The following is a 10,321-nucleotide window of genomic DNA, read 5'->3' as shown; positions in this document are numbered from 1 at the left end:
TCATGTAGACTTCCTCACAGGGACATAAAAAGGGGATTATTGCCAGAAAGAGACAGGATGGGTTCCCACAGAGAAAGACTTACCCAAGCCCAATCCATAACGAAACAATGTCCTCAACATTCCCCCTTGCTATTTCTGTATATTACAGACAACTATGTGTAAATTTGTGCCCTTTCATATATTGCCTTTTACATATGGGCATCATTTTCATATGTAAATGCTGGGATTCCCATGTCTAAATCACAAATAAGGCTTCTAAAATAATGGCCATAATAAATAAAATCCTAGACGAAACAATAACTACCATATTACAAAATTGTACATATACCATACGTAATAAATAATTACTAGGCAAAGAATGTAAGCCTTATAACATCCCATATATCTCTTTCATCCAGAAAGTCCGTGAGTTTTCTTCAGTTAATCTTCTAAATATTCCTGCCAAAAGCTGACCACAACAAGAATGTTTTCAACTGTTTCCTAAAATTTACTGTATTTTCCATCCATCTCAATGCCAGAGCCAAGATATTCCAATCAGAAAGGCTTGCAACTGTAAACACTCTGTTACTAGTTTCATATAAGTAGAACTGCCTCACAGAAGGAATATGAAGTACAGTAGCTGGGCCCCCTCTGAACATAAAGATCAGGCTCCTTCGTACACCCTTAAAATTGGTATCGTGGAGGGGCATAATCGAAAGGGACGTCCAAGTTTTGTTGAGGACATCCTCGCAAAACGTCTTGATGGAGGGGCGAGGAAACCCTTATTATCGTAAACAAGATGGACATCCATCTTTCGTTTTGATAATACGGTCAGGGATGCCCAAATCTTGAAATTTAGTTCATCCCTAGAGATGGTTGTGCCTAGACTTGATCGTTTCTGATTTTTGGCGATAATGGAAACCAAGGATGTCCATCTCAGAAACGACCAAATGCAAGCCCTTTGGTCATGGGAGGAGCCAGCATTTGTAATGCACTGGTCCCCCTGACATGCCAGGACACCAACTGGGCACCCTAGGGGGCACTGCAGTGGACTTCATAAATTGCTCCCAGGTACATAGCTCCCTTACCTTGTGTGCTGAGCTCCCCAAAACCCACTACCCCCAACTGTACACCACTACCATAGCTCTTACAGGTGAAGGAGGGCACCTAGATGTGGCTACAGTGGGTTTCTGGTGGGTTTTGGAGGGCTCACTGTTGCCTCCACAAACGTAACAGGTGGGGGAATGGGCTTGGGTCCGCCTGTCTGAAGTGCACTGCACCCATTAAAACTGCTCCAGGGATCTGCATACTGCTGTCACGGACCTGAGTATGACATCTGAGGCTGGCAAAAAATATTTTGAAAGATATTTTTTGAGGGTGGGAGGGGGTTAGTGACCACTGGGGGAATAAGGGGAGGTCATCCCCAATTCTCTCCGGTGGTCATCTGGTCATTTTGGGCACCTTTTTGTGCCTTGGTCGTAAGAAAAACGACCAAGTAAAGTCGTCCAAGTGCTTGTCAAGGACGCCCTTTTTTTTCCATTATGGGTCGAGGATGTCCATGTGTTAGGCATGCCCAAGTCCCGTCTTCGATACGCCCCCTTGAACTTTGGCCGTCCCTGCGACGGAAAGCAGTTGGGGATGTCCAAAATCGGCTTTTGATTATACCGATTTGGACGACCCTGTGAGAAGGACGTCTATCTTCTGATTTGTGTCGAAAGATGGGAGTCCTTCTCTTTCGAAAATGAGCCCACTAGTGTCCTACTGGTTATCCTTCTACCGGGTCTCTGAGATGCTAATTATTTCTAATTCTTCATTCAAAGCTACACATTCAAAGTCTCCCATCTTATTATTTAGACTTCTAATACTTTTATAAAGACATTTAGAAGTATATTGTTTGCATTAACAACCTGCTTATCAGTTGACAGGGATAATTTGGAATCTTTCAACACTGGGCTACTTTTGCCTTTACTGCAAACTGTACCAGGATATCCTACTGTAGGACCTCAGCCCGATCAACCTTTTTGTGTGCATAATGAGGCCAGATTCTACTGCAAAGCATTCTGGTCATATGACTACAGCAAAAGCCATGCTGCCAGACTGTGAAGAATAGACATTGTTCTTTGTTTTCTGCTGGGTATGTGCTATGAATCTGGTACCAATTACTTTGGGGGAGATGCACAAAGCTTATCGTGCTTGCAATGTTTGCTTTAGACCAGTCGTAGCTGGTGTAAAGCAAACATTATTTAGCGTCTAATGCACAAAGGAATTCTGCATGGTTTTTACCTTTCACCGTAGCAGCTACTGATAATCTGATGCAAATATATTACAATGAGCTCATCGGCATTCAAATGAGCATTCCGTGCAATGCACAGAAAGAAGCGCCTACCTTTAATGTGCAAAATCTTCCAGCAGTTCAGGAGCTGTCCTTGTGTGATGAATCCCAGGCCAGGACTGTGAACAGAGAGTACCCCACAGATTGGGAGGCAGTCAATACATGCTGTTTAATAATAGTGAGAGATATCAGCTAACCCTTTCACATTTTGCAGCCTTCCTGCTTTTTAAGCACCAAAATGCCTTCTGTGGCTAAAATATAGACCTAAAACAGAGGATGGCTGATGAGTACTTAAGGCTAGTTGTTGGCAGAAAAAGTTAAGGTTGGGCTTCCACAATTTGCCCTGGTGGTTTCCTTCTCTCCTTTAGCTTCTGCTGCCCGATTACTGCCTTGGTCTAGGCACAGGCACAAAGTGAACCCCCGAATTTGGTACAGGCAGGATCTGAGCTCGCTGGCACAGCGTGCATCTGCAGCAGCGATTCCTGGGCATTCGTGGAACATGGACATTGGACACTTACTTAGAGACACTTCTGTGCATGCCCTAGGCACTTTCCCTTGCAGAATTTCCATGCATCTTATTTGCATGTGATTCCCTTTGTGCATCAGTCGCTGTTTATGAGTCGGTAAGTTCACCTGCTGCTGCCATATTTTATGGCAATCTTTCTGCATTGGCCCCTTACTCAGTAACGTTGCCATCATCTTCTGCCAGGCCTAGTACCACTGCATTCCTAATCTGCCTTCCATCTCATTACTGAGGATGTGGTTTATCTAACTGCCATGTGACAGCAACTCTCTGATTGCGTCTGCCAACATTGACGAGCTCTGACTTCTCCAGAGAGGCTGTTTTCCAGTAATCAGATATTTTGTGCACAGCACTGATAATGAGAGGGAAACATAATTGTAAACAAAAACAAAGGACCCTGTGGGCACATCATCACCATGCTGCCCTCCATGTCAACACTCAGAACACATAGAATTTACTGAATATTGGATTATCTTATCTGCCCCTCTATTTGCCTTAGTGGTATCAACTTTAGCTCACACATACAGCTTGCCGAGGATCAGGTCAGCTGGAGCATATGTAAGAAGAAACATTCTAGTTCATGTTTTGGCCTTCCAAATCTTTTATTCAGGTTTACCACAGTTTCTATACAGATCTCATATCCTTTAGTCACCAATTTGACCCTTATGTTCTTCCCAACAACATTTACTTGTTGTACCTTCACGACTTCAAATTCGTTCACACTCAGCTTGGACATCTTGTTTTGCTGTTGTGGCCCCTTTGCTCTGGAATACCTTTCCTATTTATTGAACTTTGATTGGAAAGTTCAAGTCAGTGGTACTCATTTTCAAAGCAGATGGACGTGTTAAAATAGCCAAAAATGTCCATCTTCCAAAAACGTCCAAATCACAATTTTTGAAAGCCGGAATTTGGATATTTTACACGACAGTTCATCCAGATAGCAAGGGGGCATATTGTGGGTGTGTTTAAGGCTGGCCCAAATTTGGCAACGAAAATCGAACAGGAAGAAATGCCCAAGTCAAAAAAGAAGGATGTCCTAAGTTAGACCTGTTTCAATCACGTCCAGGGCATGAAAAGGCACCCTCATTCAGTAGCTGCCCACTGATGGGATTAAGGCATGACCCCTCCTTAATCCCTCATTGGTTTCTGCTCCCCCCCCCCCTCGCTTCCGAAAATGACACTGGAAAGGGAAACTAGGCTCCCTGACAAAATCAGATATTGTGGGCATTCTGAACACATCAGTAAGCAGGTCTGAAGGGTAGCCTAGTGGTCAGTTCAGTGGACTATAAACCAGAGGACACAGGTTCAAATCCCCCATACTTTTTTTTTAAACCTTTAAATTGTGAGCCCTCCAGAAACAGAGATATTACCTACTGTACCTAAACATTAAAGACACCTGCAAGGCTGAGGGCTATTGAGGTGGTGCACATTCAGGTACAATAGGTATTTTCCTGTCTCTGAGAGTTCACCATTTAAAATAACAGAGTTGCAGTGGAATACGAACTTGGGTGACCTTGATTAACGTTCACTGCACTGACCACTTGGCTGACCCTCTGCTCTGCAGGGACATCTATATGGCCATTTTTGTACAAATGCTGCCAGACAGATGTCCTTGTCCCTATTTTTTTTTTGTGTTTATAATCTGGACGTTTTATAAAACGGCTGTGAGACGGATCGGGATTTTTTGGACATTATAAATGGGACGTCCCAAATCTGACTTAGACTTTCTTTTGAAAATGCCTCTCGATATGATTGAAAAGTTCAAGGTAATCCTTAAGGCCTATTTTTTTCTCCAAGGCATTTCCCACTAAAAGTTAATATGTTGTATGATTCTACCACCTCTATCATCCCTGGCAGCAAGGTTTCATTTTAGTCTCTGTCCCCTTCTTTTCACTACTTTCCTCCCTCATTTACTGTAGTGTAAATTTATCTATATGTTCAGCCAATTTGTACTTCAAATACATTTATACCTATATGATTTTTACAGTTGAAACCTAGGCCTCCTCGTGTTTTTCTCTCCTACCATTTCTATTTTACCTATTTTTTATTATGTGTAAACTATCTAGAAAGTTTTTGTTTGTGGTATATTAAATAAATGTGAAATGACAGACCAGAGAATAAGAGGCTTGAGAAGGCGAAATGGGCAATGGGGGACTGTGGTGAGAGAAAGAGATGAAAAGCTGGATAGTGCCAAGTTGGTCAAAGGAAATACTTGGCGACATGATCTACTTCGTGCCTCCAAATACCCTCTCACTGGTGCATATCCAGTTAGCAGCACTTGCTAACCGAATAAGTGCCTTTGAATATCAGCCCCGTTATAACTAATTTTATTATGGTATATTAAACTTTTCCTTTTTGCTCCTTCTGTTTGAGCACTTTGCAGCTCCTTTTGCCCACAAGAAGCTGTTACCTTGGCAACTGCTTAGACTTGCTTAATAGTTGAAGTGGCTCTGCCCCCACCCCATTTTGGATGCTGGGTGGGGTGCCCCAGTCCATCTCTCGCCTCAGGCAGCAGATTGCTTTGAACTGCCCCTAATGGGACTCATTTATTAATAATATACATTAATGGTGTTAACATGAGTTAATGAGGCAGACACTGTAATAAATTTAGCCCAGATGATTTTCATCCTTTTGATGAATAATGGGCTAGGTTCTATATATCACACCTAAAAATATCGGTGCCAAGAAAATATGCGTCTAGGTTCCTAAATCTACGTGTAGTTTATAAAATATCCTGAACACCCATTTTCTGTGACTATATTTAGTTGCGGCCATTTACGCCAATGAAAATTTGGTGTAAATGTCGTCACCTAAATTAAGTGCATAATAGACATAAATTCTAGGAATGCACATGACCCACCTATGACCACACTCCCTTTTTAGATCCACATCTTAGAGTTTATGTACACCACTGTATAGAATATGCTTAGACTTTTGTGTGCGTAAATTCTAATTAATTCCAATTAGTGTCAATAATTGCTTAAGTTCAATTATTGGTGCTGATTGGCTTGTTAAGCTAATTAATTTATGCATGCAAATCCAAAATACCCTCAGATTTGTGCATTCAACTCAAGTCGCACTATATAGAATCCGAGGGAATATGTCTACATTCCTATTCAGTATCACTGGTGATAGAAGTCTTATTTATGTCTTGAAACAAATTTTAAAACAGTATCTGAAGAATGTGAAACTGGGATCTAATAGAAGTTAGCAGAATCTAGGTATGTTCTCCTTACATGATTGCAGAAACCTGTAGGAGTCTTATGATCCATATCCTGCACGATGAAGATGAAGGAGGTATCTGAAAGCATAAAGACCCCCACTGGAAATATTAGCCATTCCATAAAAATCAGGTGACCTCGGTCCTGCACTTAATATTACCTTACTGCATCGGGTTTCTGTCAGCATGGAGACTAGGGAAATCTTTACTGCCAGTTACGATCTTGCAGTCTAATTCCTCTCAGCTGTTAATGTAGGATTAATCATGTGTGTCTTTATAAGCTTCTAAATTATACCCCATGTTGAACAAATTGATCACACACATGTTTGGATTTTATGCATATGCACATGTATTTTGTAAAGTGTGTGCATACAGTGCAAATGTCTTCATGCTCCACCAAAACTATTCATCTGGGAAGGCCTACATGTATAATGCATAAGTGGAATGGAATGGAGGGGAGGAGTGGCCTAGTAGTTAGAGCACCAGTCTTGATACCCAGAGGTGGCCAGTTCAAATCCCACTGCTGCTCCTTGTGATCTTGGGCAAGCCACTTAACCCTCCACTTCCTCAGGTACAAAATTAGATTGCGAGCCCTCCAGGGACAGGGAAATACCCAGTGTACCTGAAATATAACTCACCTTGAGCTACTACTGAAAAAGGTGTAAGCAAAATTTAAATAAATAAATAAAAGTGAGCACTATTACGACTCTATAAAGAGCACCTAGATGTAGATGTCCTGATGCAGCATGGGGAGTGTCTATATTCTATAATGGCATCTGGTTGCCCAGATTTGTTATAGAATACTAGTATAAACCTGCATTGGTGTGCCCCATATATGCCAGATTGATGGCAGGTTTAAATGCAACAAGTGGAACTGATGGCATTCTCTAAGTTGAGTGCGTATGTTGGAGACACAACCATGTCCCGTCTGTGCTCCACCCATTTACACTTAAAGTGATACCTTTGTCCATATAAAATATGCCTTGCATGTGAGAAATGCTTCATAAAATTAGCCCCTGATTCTGTAAAGGTTACTGAAAATTGCACACGCAAATATATGTATGTACATTCCCAATTTGTGTGCGCAATTTAATTGAATAAGAAGCCAATTGGTGCCAATAATTGGCTTTTTAACAATCAATTATTAACACTAATTAGAGTTAACTGGGAACAACACAGGTAAAGTTACTTGCAGGATCCGTGCCTAAAATTTATGTGCGGTCCAAAAAATTGGGCGAGGAAATGGGAGGGTCATAGGCATTGTAAGGCAGAACAGGGGCGTGGCTTCAAGTTATCTGTGTAATTATAGAATAATGGTGTTCCACACATAAATTTACACACGGGTACTTGCACCATATTTTTTTGGTGCAAATAGCCACGCCTGAATTTATACATGACTCTCTGCTTAAGCATGTATTCTATAAACTGTGCTGAACTGTAGGCACGTCTTATAGAATACCGTGCCAAACTTTAGGCATGGCTTATAGAATACTGCTTAAGCATTTTTGTTTTGGCTCCGATTTTTTAGGTGCCATTTATAGAATTTACTCCTTAATGAAGATGTGCCAAAAATAAATCACTGTGTTCAAAACTGCAGGCTAGTGTAAAAATTAAGGGGTCCTTTTACGAAGCTGCGGCAAAAGGGGGCCTGCTAGCATGTGTTTTTGATGTTCGCCGAGGCCTCCTTTTACCGCAGTGGGTAAAAGGCTGGTTTTTTTCAAGAAATGGCCATGCGGTAAGTGAAGCACTTGCCGCGTGGCCATTTCAGGGGGACAGAACTTACTGCCACCCATTGAGGTGGCAGTAAGGGCTCCTGCACTAACCTGGTGGTAACCAGGCAGGGCACGGCACTGCCCGATTACTGCCGGGTACACACCGACACTACAAAAATTGAAATATTTTTGCAGCGCCAGAAATGGTGCGTGTTAGGGGAGGGAACTACCACCAGGCTGCTGTTGTAGCCCGGTGCTACTTCCCTTTTAGCGAGCAGTAAGCCTGCGTTGGGCTTACTGCCACTTTGTATAAGAGCCCCTAGGTCTCTCTCAAATGACAGTCTATTGAATATGATGCATTTGCATTAGAGGTCTGAATAAGACATTTTTAGATTTTAACACACGTGGCAGATAAAAAGTTGTGGAAATAAGGTGTATTGTTTAAATCAGAAGACGTTCAGACTAGTACTTTCTGTGTCAGTATAATAATGCTTTTATTTTCATCAAATTGTACACAGTAATTAGTAACCACTGTAAATGACATGCTACAAAAATAGCCTGTTACAGATGTATACACAGACACACACACCATCTTTATTTGGTGTATCACATAGGAATGGTTAAAAATACAAAAATAAAACTTGGGGATTACAAAGGATATAAAGTATCATTCAAAGGTAAATAGAAAAATAATACAATATTTGTAATGTGCTGTAGGGTTTAAGGCACAAAAAAGACCAGCAGAAGCAGCAGGACCTGGAAGACAACCTGAAAGATTTGGGAGAGATTTAAGCAGGCTTCACACCTCATGACTATTAGATTTTAGGAAGCCTCTGTTCACAATGTTTCTCATTTTTAATGCAACAGGATTAAATCTGGTACAAATAACTGAAATTTTGGTCTATCGCTGTATTCCCTCATATTGATTCCTTGTGCTGATGTTTAGGGACTCATTTTCAAAGCACTTAGACTTTGTAAGACTGAAGTGCTTTGAAAATATGCCTCCACATACTCTAAATAGAGAGAACAACCATGAAACGTAGAGGAACACTCAACCTCGGCATTATCCATATGATTTCACCATGTAATACGCATTGAGTTTTGCAGTGATTTAATTCACTAGATTCCTGAGGCAGGCACTTATGCGCCGAAACACAGCCGCTGTGACAAGTCTTTTGGAAGAGCCAATCTACCCGATTCTTTGGTTTGTGCCGTCCATGTACTCTAGCCCAGTGGTATTCACTCCTAGTTCTCAAAGGCAACCAACAGGTCAGTTTTCAGTATATCTTTAATGAATATACATGAGAAATATTTGCATGCCTGCTACCTCGATTGTATAGAAATCTCTCTCTTGCACATTGATTACGGGTATCCTGAAAACTTGACCCACTGGTGGCCCTTGAGGCCACTGCTCTAGCCTAGCCCCCTTGCAGATAATTTGAAAGTTAACCACATCTCTAGAGGTGGGGTTAACTGCATCTCATGTTCTAGATCCAGATATGCCCTTGAGTTGAACCATCTCCAGGCAGCCACACAGTCAAGGAACCCCCTCCTCCTCCTCATGGTTTTCATCCTATTTCATTGTCTTGTATTAGTGCCTGGAATACCTCTACATTTGCTGCAGAAGTTTGGCATTTAACACAGGTTAGTATACAGGCCCCTTAATGAATTTAGGTGGGGGGTGGGGGTCAATAAATGGCACCCAAGGTTAGGCACCAAGATGATCCATGCTAAGCTAGTATTCTGCAAAGGGCAAGCTGCACGGAGTAACCTTTACAGAATGCTAGCTTAGCATGCATTTCATGCCTAACTTTGGGCATGAGCATTTATGCCTGTTAAAGGCTGGTGTAAATGTTCGCACCCAACTAATGGCAGGAGCAGAAAGAGAGGTATTCTATAACATCATTTCTAACTTCTGGGAATGCCCCTGATTTACCCATGCCCCTCCCATTGCCATGCCCTTTGGAATTGTGTGCTATGAAATTTAGGCATGCATGTTATAGAAAAGAGCATAGGGCACATCTGTGCCTAACTCCTAATTACTGTCAATGAAGTGCCTGTTAACACCAATTATTATTAACATCTAATAAGCTAATTAGTTTATGTGCAGATCTGTAATCCATGGGGGATTTCAATTACCCGCATATAGACTGGGTTAATGTAACATCTGTACACGCAAGGGACATAAGATTTCTTGATGAAATCAAGGACAGCTTCATGGAACAGCTAGTTCAGGAGCCGACAAGAGAAGGAAAAATACTAGACTTAGTCCTTAGTGGTGCTCATGATCTAGTGCAGGGGGTAACGGTACGAGGGCCGCTTGATAACAGTGATCATAATATGATCGGTTTTGATATTGGCATTGAAGGAAGTGAAACTAGGAAATCAAGTACGCTAGCGTTTAACTATAGAAAAGGTGATTACGACAAAATGAGAAAAATGGTGAAAAAAAGACAAAGGAGCAGCTTGCAGAGTAAAAAACTTGCGTCAGGCGTGGATGCTGTTTAAAAACACCATCCTGGAGGTTCAGGACAAATATATTCCACGTATTAGAA

This window comes from Microcaecilia unicolor, chromosome 2 (genome assembly GCF_901765095.1).
Source record: "Microcaecilia unicolor chromosome 2, aMicUni1.1, whole genome shotgun sequence".
In the NCBI taxonomy this organism is placed as follows: Eukaryota; Metazoa; Chordata; class Amphibia; order Gymnophiona; family Siphonopidae; genus Microcaecilia; species Microcaecilia unicolor.
This window is presented reverse-complemented; position numbering follows the sequence as displayed.